This window comes from Callorhinchus milii, unplaced genomic scaffold (assembly GCF_018977255.1).
Source record: "Callorhinchus milii isolate IMCB2004 unplaced genomic scaffold, IMCB_Cmil_1.0 Scaffold18, whole genome shotgun sequence".
In the NCBI taxonomy this organism is placed as follows: Eukaryota; Metazoa; Chordata; class Chondrichthyes; order Chimaeriformes; family Callorhinchidae; genus Callorhinchus; species Callorhinchus milii.
Genome location: NW_024704759.1, coordinates 14503991 through 14516585, shown reverse-complemented (window position 1 = coordinate 14516585; position 12595 = coordinate 14503991). Strand labels below are relative to the sequence as shown.

Here is a 12595-nt window from a genome sequence, read left to right as displayed (position 1 = left end):
CAACCCCCTACTAGTTTGATCCAACATCATCTCTTCATAACAGCAGTCTTTTTAGCTCGTTGTTGCAAAACATAGTTTAGGTGTGGTTGGGTTCCTGAGTTTTTTTTTCTGCTTCTTGTAGTTTGGACTCTCTGCTGCCTTATCATCCATTGCTCAGTTCACTAAATGTTTTGTGACCGCAAACATTTTGATTTGCATAATCGTAGCTATTTAAGCAGAAAAATGCAGTACACAAAGTATTTTGAGTGACTGGTTATGGTACTAAAACCCAGTCTGGACATATATGACTAAACCTTATGAAAACTGCTCTTTCTATAACTATTGTATCGAGGATGCAATAATGGCTGAATGTTGAAGTTCCCCTGAATCTGAGTTCCTAATCTCATGCAGTTTGATCTGAGGGAAGTGCTGACATTCCTTTCTAAAAAGGGAAGGAAATAATGGAGGGCGAGTCAAAGCAGGCTCTTCGGTGGATTATACAACAACTTGTATTGCTACTGCGCCATTCACGTGGGGTAGCTTCTCAGTGCTTTACATTGGGGAGGTGACAGAAGAGACGGTCAAAGAAGAAGGTCTTCAGGTGTGATCTAAAGGGCAAGGCGAGCAAACAGCAGAATTAAGATCTGTAGTTCTGAATGGAATAATACTTTAATTTTCTCTCAAACTTCAAGTTTCAATCAGTTCTTGGAGTGGTGTATTTCACAGCTCTTTGGTGAATTGCTGCTTTAATTATTTTGTTTCCTTTGCCAATTTTCTGATAGCTTGACATTTCGACTTGTCTGTCATTCTTCCAGTTTTACAGTGGGAACTCTGCCTGTTCCTCCCCTGTCACCACCCCTCTTTAATGTAAACTCCACAACCAGTTGTAATATCTCTATTGCTTCCCCACAGATGAAATTGGCTAAGTCTGCATGATCCAGGGATTGACTTTGGGCTTTTCCCAGGACTGGATAAAATTCAGGCCCAATGGGGGAAATCTCTTGTTTAAAGTTGTTGTTCGGGAACCTAGAGATTTTAACAGATTAGTGCTGTAATACTGTATCTCTCCAACAATTTAGTTAGATTGTGGATCTCAGCTCAACCCGATCTGCATCCTGTAGCTAAAGCTTTTTATTGTTATATTTATCATAAAATAAAATCTATTGAAGGGCACACTGTACTTCTACAGGCAAAAGGGAATGTAGAAATCAATTGACTCTTTGTAGATTAAGGCGAGGCATATTCAGGACGACCATTAAGCAATCCCTGTGCTGAAAAGTCAAGTTGTGTGGAGTATTGTATAAGGGTGCAGCTGTTTCCTATGTTAATTTTCCTATGTGCAATCCTATATTTTGAACATAAACATATATAGTCGTACAGACTAAAGAAGTGACAACCAAGACAACTGGAATATTCTTCTGTCAGGGTTTATTTTCATTAAAACCCATCACCCTCAATGGAAGTTTTATTTTAAATTTTTTAATTTTTTATATTTATAAAAGAAAAAGTATTTTCTCCATAGTACTGTATTTGAAGGTTGATTTTTGTGGCTATTATTTCGATCACTCCTCATGATCTATATATCCAAGCTCCTAATGTACATTGGACCTTCACATATTGACATTTGGTACATATGGTTCAACCATGACTTGGCACAGAATATTAGTATCAATTACAGGCAACCATTTAAAAAAAACCAAATTTAGGGAAGTATTTTGTACAGTAAGTACTTTCCTATACCTTTCTTCCTTTAACACTTCAGTTTCACATTGCAGCAAACGAGTTATTGCGGTGTACAAATCTCATTTACATTTTTTAAGCAAACTTTAAAGTATTTTAAGCCTTTATTTCCTTGTACAGGAGCTGTATGGAAGCTATGAATAGAATTCAACAGTGTCTTTTTGCATGTTTTTTTTTCTCTCTTCCTTCCATGTTTTCAAATGTTGTTTTCTCTGAGGGAAAACACTAGTTAACATGAAAGACCTCCTTTTCCAGATACTATCCATTGTAGCATAAATCTCAATCTCCCATTCAAATTACGAAAATATTTGTAACTAAGTGAAGTGCACATATTGTTTTTCCAAAAAACGGTGTATGTTACTGAAACAAAAGTAAGTGTTTTAAAAGGGTATTGCTAATTGTAAAAGGGTAAGGCCATACATTTATTGAAATGATTAATGGTAATACTAAATTGCATTTATTACAATGTTCTATGTACAAAGCCCTATACTTGACAACTTTGATGTTGCTTATTAATGCATGTGTCCTGAAATTGTTTAGCCCAGACTTCTTGGCAGTGGTGGCATTTACTGGTTCCAAAATGCATTAATAATTTGGTTGTGTTTGGCCAGCACATGAAATGAAGTATAAGTGAATATTTGACTGGATATGCAGATCTAAAGTGGCCAGTTGGATGATCTGATTTATCTTTCATCTTCATCTTGAGCTGCTAACAGCAAATGTTGTGGCAGTATATAATACTGTAATCTCAGTGGAGCAAATTTTGGTGCCATTCTAATGAACACAAAATCTTACTGAATGAAAGCTGCTGATGTCCCAAAGAATATGACTGCAGAAGCTCACAAAGAGGATCTATCCCTTTATTAACTATTGTCCTTCGTGTGACTGACCTACCGAATGATTGCTTGATGCAATCGTTGGGTTTAAAGCACAAGCTCTTCTGCTTCGTAGCACAATTAGTTGTATTGATGAGCACTCATATGGAGAAAGAAGACCTTTGTATAATTGCAATGGATTTTCTGTTACAGAATACCATAGCCTACAGGATTGCTTCATTACCCAAGGAGTTCATACCATTAATGGAACCGGGATTTTACCAAGGAAGCAGCACACATCAACATTAACGCCAATCTAGATTCCAGTGACTAGCAGTGAGTACATGAGTAATGTGACATGAGACATCAATTACCTTTTTTTCCCGAAATCATTCTGAAAGCTACTTGTGTTTTCTGTAATCACTCTACCTCCAATCTCCTCTCTTCCCACCTGAAGGCAGTCACTCAACTGTACAGGTGCTGGCTGTGCAAACCTTACTTTGCCCAAGTGCTTATTCTGCATGCCCCCATTATTACCGTTGCAGAACGTTGGTGGATATAATTCAATCCACAATCTGTAAAACAAGCAGTGAGTGGAAATTAGTTGAAGGCTGGATTCTTTTTGTCTTGTTCAGATAAAATTTTAGAAGCGAGTTGAGTCAAGCTGTCTTGGCTTACGATGTCCACTAAACTCCTATGCTCTGTCAAGTATTTGTTCTGAATTTTAGCATTGTTTGAGTTAGAGCTTGGATGAGTAACTTCAGTTCATAGCATGACATTTAAAATCACTTGTACTTGTCCCTTTTGAATGACTGAATAACGTGAGGATAATTGCTCATTATACTCTAGCACACTACTAATTGTGAAGATGCTTAACAGGAGCAAACATTGATGATATTGTGGCCTAAATTGTTTCCTAAAACCATTCCACATTTATATTTTTTTCAAGTTTATTTTAATCTTTGAACTCCTTTGTGTGATTGTATTACTGCTGCAATGGCACTTCTGGAAAACTTATATTAGCAATGGAGAGCTGGGATCTTGAGGGAATGTGCCAGCACATTTAAAGTAATTTGTGTATTTTTCTGTTGAAAACTTGACCAGGGTGTTCTCCAGAAATGCATTATTTTCTCCCTTCTTGGAAAGTTATTTAATTGACCATTTCTGGAGTCCAACAGACTTATTGTTTATTGTAGTAATAATAATATTTACATTTGATATAGCACCTTTCCCATCAATAGGACCTCTCAAAGTGCTTCACTGGATATGTTGTAAAGTATCATGACTGTATATTGTGTAGGTTTCCTTCACAGAATAATAGACATCTGGAATAAATTGTCTTGAGAGGAATTCTATGTTGACTTTTTTTTTAAAAAAAGAAGCTGGGTGTATATTTAAGAAAGGGATCAGATTATGGGATATGTGTTACGAAACACAGAGGAAATTATAATTCCAGTTCAGTTGGTATCACTGGAAAATCATCTGATTTAAAAACGGTCATTGTAAAAGTTATAATTCTACATTAGCACTGTGGGTTTTTGGCTCCACTATTTTTATGATTAAATTCAATATCTTTGCCTTACATTTTTTTTACACGTGGTTATTCTCTTTACACTTGGTCTTAATTCACCTTTGAATATCCTATTGCATTTGTGCAACTCAGTCTATGCAATACCCTATTGCATTTGTGTTTTGGCTAATAATTAACTAATTCATTTTGATCTGGGCTGGCAAACCTGAGGTTTTTCTTGTGTAAACGTTCTTAAGTTATAAGTCCATTGCCTCAACCCGACAACTGCTTTGTAAATCCACTTTCAAAAACATGAGCAGCATATTGAACCAATTGTACATGAAGCCAACATTGGTCACACAAGAAAGCGAAGAGGGGGGGGGGGGGGGGATGAAAGTGGTGGTGGTGGGGGGGGGGGGGGGGCAAAGTCTATGCAGCACTGCTTTCCTTTCAATTGGCTGTTTAAGTTCTGGAAAAAACTATGTAAACTTTTGACCTTCGTCAGATGGAACCATGCAGAATGCACAGAGCAGTTGGCAAGAGTTGAAAATGTTTTTTTCCTGTGCTGGTGAAACATGCAGCTCTGGAAACTGTACAGTGTGTTTACTGACATTTATCAGGGGTAAGGAAAAGGGAGAGTGAAAGACTGTGCTACATTTCTGAATTTTAAGCAGCTTTTAAGAAAAGTCTCACAATATTCATCATATACCTCAAGGCAGAAATGCTTTATCCTCCAGTGCATTGTTTTTGATCAGTACAGTACTCTTTAACATAATTAGTTTAAATTACCAAAGCTTCACATCACTACAAATGTACTATATTCAGACATCTTAACTGCCTAAATCCTATTTAGGGACTTATTGCCAGAGGTATTGTCTTCTCCTCAGTTACCGAAGTGCTCAAAGCCCATTTGCGCTTGTGGAATAATTTCCACGTAGTGTGACCTAAAATGGGGACACAGTTCTCTTTTTACACACAAGCTTTGGATTTATTACCAGGAATATCTTTGGGTCTGTGAAATTGGACTTTTATACTCGGTCTCTCTTAATTCAGGTCTGCAAGGTTCTGTTTACGCGCAGTCACTAGAGTACTCGCTTTTTGAGNTTTTTTTGCTCTGCGTTTTACACGGACCAGGGATCAAACCTGGAATATTCTGGGCCTATACATCCAAAGTTCACGTTACACCAACAACTTGCGTTTATATTGGGCGGTGTTTTGCCAATTGAGGCACGGGTGGGAATCATGTTTATGGTCATTTGAGCCCTGGAGATTCCCCAAAATGCCCTGGGGTTTGACTGCCATGTTATAACCGCATTATAGCTTACAGCAACTCTTTTGATGGAAGCCGTGCTGTTCAGGGTAGAGTTGTAACATCATCAGCACGTTCCCGAGGTCAGTGATCGCCCACCTCCAGAGGCAATGGCATTCATGACAAACGGCTGCTATAGGGTGCGTTGTACAAGTCTGACGCACTCTTGTCCTTTTGGAACCTTCCTTGGAAACGGAGGAGGAGATCCACAGCCAGAAAGCAGAATTGCAATGGCCTTGGATTCAATCCTACAAAATAAACATGGGGTGAGGAGGGGGGGTGAACTCCAGCCACCATCAACCTCCGATTACTTCAGAACTAGTTCAAGGGCAGTTCGTAAACTCAGTATAAGAGGAGACAAGTCCTGGCCTCTCCAGGCCTTCTTTTTGTTAGTGTGAGAAGCCTTGCAGCAAAGGTTAAATAACATTGTCATTAAAACTAAATGATGGTTAGGTTAGAGCATGTACTGCATCATGAAATAGGCCTTTATTATATTCTCGAATTCAACCAGTAAGTTTTAACTGCTTTGCATTTTTGGCATAGCCCATAGAGTAAATATGGTTTATAGTTCCTAAAGTGGTTAGCATACATAGTTGCCAAAGCTACCTACTGCTGAAAAATGACTATTTCCTAATGGGAATGAAATGAGATTTCCTGTACTTCTAGCCAGCACTATGTCAAGTTGCTGTTTTACATGCGTGTAAGAGTAACATTTGGTCCATGAAGTGTGTTTCTATTGCTGGATATACACAGCTCATGAATCTGCACCAGAAAGAGATGTTAACATTTCGGTTGCACAAAAAACGTTAGCATGTACAGTCTTTTTGCTTCAGAAACTGCTTGTTTCCAGTAACCTGCTTTTTTTTTTCCACTATTTCCACTATTTGCAGGGTTTTTTTCTTTTCATTTCCCCTGACTCGGCAATTACTATTTACTCCTGGGTGGCAGGGTAGATTTTTTTAAAATGTACAGTGGCACTTTGACTCTTTTGCATGTGGAACATCCAAGTACGTAATAAACCAACTCTCTCAATGGCTGCCAGCGGTTAAGTCAACTCATTGTGATCCAACTGAAGCAGGATTGGAAAATAATTAAACCATCTCACCCCCCCCTCCCACCAACTATCCTTCTGAACACAAACCATTCCAAGCTACCTTTATCGGCAAAGCACAGAGGCAAAGTCCTATTTGGAGATGGTATTAGGTGATACGGTAACTCTGAATTATCCGTTCAATTCAATTATCTGCCAAGGAAGTCCTCTCTACTGTGGAGCAAAATGATCCTCAATTATTTTGACAATGTGGCTTTGCAGGGGTAGAGAGTGGTTCATTAATTAAGTGAAACAAGCCTTGCTCCCTGTTTTGCCTCCTCTCGCTTGTGCTAATTATTAAAAGAGCTTCCGCACATACAGTATAGGAGACTTCATTACTTAAATTAGCTTTAGTATACCAATTTATTTTGTAGATTTTATTCCGACTCTTGTTAAAACATCATCAAAACATCCTTGGGGGGGGGGGGGGGGGGAATGTAAAATAATTTATAAGCTTTCCTTTTAAAGTTCTAGTTCTATATTGGATTTTAGCATATGGTTGCATAAGTTAGATCTTAGAAACCTAAGAGGGGTAAAGGAACACAGGGATTTAGGGATTTAGATTAATAAAACGCAGAGGGTAGCAGCATGGGTGGATAACAACAACAACAACAACAACAAGATTCCATTTATAGAGCGCCTTTCACGTCAGGAGGACGTCCCAAGGCGCTGCACAGTTGGGTCATGACCCGAGCAGGGGGGAAATGGTCAGGGTGAGGGGAGGGAAGGGAGGGAGAGAGGAGGGGGGAAATGGTCAGGGTGAGGGGAGGGAAGGGAGGGAGCGAGGAGGAGGAAGAGAGTCGAGAGGGGAGCTGAAGGCACGGATAAGGCTATAAAGAATGCAAATAGTCCTGGGTCTCATGTCCAGAGGATAGAGCACAAGATTAGGGAGTTAAATTTATATAAACCTTTGGTAAGACCACATTTAGAGTACTGTATGCAGTTCTGGATACTTTACTACAGGAAGGATATTGTATCATTGGAGGGAGTGCTCCTTAGCTAATAGAATGTATTACTACTTCAAACCTACTTACTTCCCACTCCACGACCTGCTGCTTCCACTCGGCTGGCTCTGGCCTCCTACTTGTCCCTCGTTCCCTCTACTCTACCATTGGCGGCCGTGCTTTCAGTTACTACGCCCTGAAACTTTGGAACTCTCCTCAATCCCTCTGCCTTGCCCCCCTCCTTCCCCTTTTTCCAATTGCCCCAAATCCTCCTCGACTATGCTTACGATCACCTCTCTCCCCTGGCTCGGCCATTATTGTGCACTCCAAGTCACTCCAAGCCCTTCGTGAAGGCCGCTATAAATATAAACACAAGAAGCTGTTGTGCCATCTTGGGACGTCCTCCTGATGTAAATTTGTATTGTGTGTTGTATGTTCTATCCCAGTTTGCCAACTCTTGTAATTCAGGTTTTACAGGAAGCAAATGTGCGTTTAGAATGGAGAAAGCTCATTTGAATGAGATCTGAACATGAATCCGTGAATCATAATGGGCTGAGGATCAAACCCACTGATCTGGGACATGCAAAAAAAAAAGTATGGGACGTGTAGAGTGAAGTTACATAAATGTCAGCGCTTGATTTTTGGTAATGGGGGAGAAGCTTTAAGATTACTCTTGTCTATGAAGGGTCTCTAGTGGCAGAAATGTGTTAATGGCAAAAACATTGCATTGATGCTCGTGCATCATGAAAGACCCAGTAATTCATTCTTCCATGTGGATTGTGGAGCTTCCAGAAAACCCCAGTTAACAGCTTTGCAATAATTAAGTTCACGTTCTAAGAGCATTCCCTTGCTATTTGAATTTGCACCTTACTACCTAACCGACCTGCTTCTCCCCCGCACCAACTCCCCCCACCCCCCGCCATCCGGCTCCTGTTTGTTCCTCGCCCTCTCTGCTTGGGGGGCATCGGAGACTGTGCCTTCAGCCACTACACTCAACTACTGGAACTCTCTCCTTCAAGCCCTCCGCTTTGCCCCCTCCCTCTCTCCCTCCCTCCCCACTTTCAAACCCCGCCTAAAGACTGTCCTTTTTGATCGTGCTTATGGTCACCTCCCCCCCCACTGGCTCGTCGTCAGTCACCGCCAGTGTCAAGCGCTCCGGGACGCCACCCCACGTGAAGGGCTCTATTTTAATGGAAGTTGTTGATATATTGGTTATAACAACCCCTTTGGGAGGTGGCTGTGAAAATACAGTATGTTGGTTATAAACTACCTTTTGGGAAGTGCACAAGATTTAATCTCTTGTTGTGCTTTAATGTGGCATTACAGTAGCTGATTCTTCCTTGCTATTCAATGCTAAGTTTTTTTGGGGAGGGGGGGGATTTTTTCTGCCTTCTTTCACCTCCTTTCCAAAAGGGTCTGACGTTTGTATATGAGCCAATGCATTTCTGTTGGTTCTTAATGAGAATATGCAGATCCTGTCAAATGGAAATTTTAATGTTGACGGTATTCCTTCCCCCCTGCCCCCCCCCCGCCTCTTCTCCCATCCCTGACTGAGGCTTTAATAAGTTGACTGATTGTGTTGTCTGAGTTTCTGACTGGAAAGTGTTAGAAGCAACTCTGGCGTTGAGCAATACAGAGGCTTACTTTGTGTTGGGGCTCCACAAGGGGTTGGTGTTTTCAGTATGTAATGGTGCTTGAAATTTGTGAAGAAGTGAAGGCTTGCCGTTGTGTATATGTGAGCGGCTATTTTAATAAGGTTCCGAAGCAGAATGAAGGGACGATGGAGTAGAGAGTAGAATATGAAGAAGAATCAAGGTGGGTTTGGAATTTACATTGCAAACCCAAAGAGTTTTGCAAACTGTCTTTAGTTTGACAATTTAGATTTTTTTTAAAAAAAATTCTTCGGCTGTCTAGAATTTAAACTTGATGATACTCACCATTTTAAATAATTTCCACAACGGCTGCAAATTTGACTAGAACAGCCACTTTCCGGCTTCCACAATAGGGTTGAACCCTATCATGATGCACCTCATTATAATGTCGGTTCCCTGACATTTACTCTGGGTGGTGGGGAAAACAACATCACCTCGAACAGTAGCAACATAATGACTCCGATGTCCGCTATTTTGGCTTTATGTACGTTTTACAATCGGCCAACGTCAGGTTGCCGACCAGGTGACTCGCAGTGCACACACCGTGTGTAAGAAGTGGTGTTGGTGACGTCTCTGATGACCCAGAAGTCGGATTTTTTTAGTGTGAACAGCTGACCAGGACTTTTGGAGTGAGCTGGCTGTCTTTAGTGCCTGTGCAGTGAATGTGAAAACACTGACCAGTCGCACCCAGTCTCATTGTTGGATGGGAGTTTTTTGTACCCCCAACTGTAACCGGGGCTCTACTTGTACTTCACTTACTTTCTGTTCACTAGGCTTTAAATGTGTGAGATTTAAAGGTGAAATTAACAAAACAATGTACTGATTTGCACTATGTGGCACTTCAAACATTTTTTTTCATAAGCACAAATCAAATTGATGGCCTTTAGTTTGAATACTACAAGCACAGAATAAATAATTAATTGCATTACACAGCAAAAAATTGCCTTACGATCAGCCTCTGCAACTCTGAAAATGTGTCGAGTACAGTACAGATGGGGTTTAATGCAGGGGTGGGGGAGGGGTGAAATACAATGCAGATAAATCATCAAAAATGCGGTCTTGTATTTTAATTATATTCTTGATCCTTAATGACTGTATAGTTGATATGAGCTTGGTTTTGCTTTTGCATTATAGATGTGAATAGGTTTTAACACCAAATGCTGTGGGAGTGTGTGTGTGTGTGTGCGTGTGCATGTCAGTGGGTGCAGAGCACATTTTCCCAACTCCTGTATGAAAATGGTGTCCAGAAGAATATCATTCAGCTTGTGGTCTGCTCGCTCGCTGTTCACATACAAAGCAGAACTTCACTTGGACTGCTACCCACCAGATTATTCATTTGCATTTCAACAGTAAACTGTTGGGTTAGGTTTTTCCCCCCGAACAACCGCATCTTGATACTGAAATGCAGATTTCTTAGCTACTGAATGACTGTTAACAAGACAGAAAAGACTATTCTATTTATGGAAGAAACATTTTCATTTCATGGGAAGTTAGAATTTGGTTTTATTCTTCGTAAAAATGATCAAATAAACCTTATGCTACATGTGGCACCTTGGAAAAATATTTATGAAACCATGAATGTAATTATTGTCATTTTTTTCTGCATTTTTCTTAGAACATGGGTGTGGTGTGGCTTTGCAATTATCCCTTGCTGATATTTATAATAATCTTTCCATTTGATATAGTACCTTATCACAGTTCTTTACAGAATATACTGCAAAGTGAATTGACTGTATGTTTTGTGGGCGAAACATGGCAGCCAATTGCGAACAGCAGCGTCCCACAAACAGTCGTGGATAGAGTGACCAAATTATTATTATTTATATATTTCGAAGGGATTATTATCCCCCAGAAAAGTGATGCTCGATTAAGTGGCCTACATTATTTTGATAGGAATATCCTCTTCGCACCCTTACCCGTAGCATGGCCGAGATCAGCTAACTCAGTTTGGCTAAGCATTTTTTCCAAAGTGTTACTTGAGCAGCTAAATTCATCCCTGGCTGCGTCAGTGTCTTTTTTCAAAATGTGAGTGGGAGTTTTGCCTTAATTGAAGTGAAATCTGGCATGAAATGGTTTAATTTTGGGCATCTGGAGTTAACGTGAAAGACACCCAGGTCACACATCCTGGAGTAGATGCAGATTAAAGCTCCCTTTACTGTGCCCCCAAAATGTGCCTCAACTCTTACCACAGCGGAGCATCTCTGAACTTTAAAAGGAGCTTTCTGTGACTAGTCTGATTCTGTTTGATATTAACTAAGTTGGCAGACACTTGCATGCATTGCGTTGCTTGTTAATACACATTTGTAGCCACAGTAAGTTGAACCTTATTAGATTTTAACCATGTTTATAAGTGACTTTGTTGCATTAGGCAGTGGATTGGTTTAAAACTAAAACCTTTCCAAGATGTGATTTGCTTTGTACAAGAAGTTGATTGTTGGGCCTCATCCAAATATGAATGTATCGTGCTTCAAAAAAACATCCATTTTGCGTTTTGTAAGTCAAGCATTTTGACTTTTCAGTGTTTCTTTCCTTGCCTTTCACATTGTGTTATTAATGTGTCAAGTTAAACCTTGCTTTTAGTATTAAGTAACTAAGACCAAGAAATCATAGAACTATGGTTCGCTCGTGCTCTATGGAGTTGGTGATTTAAGATGAAAATACGCAGACATCTAGAAAAAACAGGAAATGCTTTAAGTTTTTTTTTTGCGTCCCCAACCCCCCCCTCCCCATACCATCACTGGTGAGACAGCGTTCAGGTCAGTAGTGTGAGTTTCAATACTGCACGAGATGTGGACTGGTGCAGGTAAACAGGTCATAGAAGAGGACCACAGTTGGAATGGTTGAAAGTGACCAGTTATCTGCATTAAGTGTGACTGTAATTAACAGTAGTTCGTCTGGGGGTATGATTGATGCATTTGCTTAATGAAAAATGGTTTAATAACTGAATTGCACTACAAGACAATGTGTGGTGCCACCTTAACACTTGACTGCTGACAAGTCCTGCAGTGTTGTAATGTGAAGGGAGTGGCATTGCTGTGTGCAGAGCACACTGATCCACATCCAAGCCTCTGCTTGAGACAATTGCTTCAGCAATTGCAAAAAAATAACTAACTGCTAGCCATTTGCATACTGTCTGTATTCTGCTGGCTTGTTATCGTATTGCTGACTTTTTTTAAAAAAAAACTTCTTCAGGGATCAGGGAGGTCTGTGCTCAGGACTAAAGTCACCATTCAGGACGTGTCAGTCCACACCTGAATTTGCACATACAGCGGGGGCAAATTCCACAGTACTGTGCTAGAGACTCGAGTAGTACAGAGTTGCTTCTAGTTGAAGTGGCTCCTAAGTGAAGGAGACATCAGCTAAACACCTAAATAACTGTTAATGCGATTCTACATTGTTTTCCTTTTTTTTCCATCACAAGGTTTTTGTTTCTCCTTGTGTTTGTCACCCTGAGCTAACTAAAGTTAAATTGCCTGTGCAGGTTTGTAATCGGGTTGACATCTCAAAGCGGTCCACGGTATTTTATTGTAAAGTGTAGTGCGTGAATACTTTGTAG

General features: G+C 40.2%; 1 protein-coding gene across 5 annotated transcripts in view; it reads left to right on the top strand.

Annotated features, from left to right (window-relative positions):
* LOC103186268 (nuclear receptor coactivator 3) overlaps window positions 1-12595 on the top strand; it is a 77009-nt gene that overhangs the window by 27174 nt on the left and 37240 nt on the right. For all 5 annotated transcript variants that reach the window (XM_042341991.1, XM_042341993.1, XM_042341989.1 and 2 more), the window contains exon 2: window positions 2748-2870. The gene's annotated coding sequence lies outside the window, so the exon portion shown is untranslated. The remainder of the gene's footprint in view (window positions 1-2747; window positions 2871-12595) is intronic.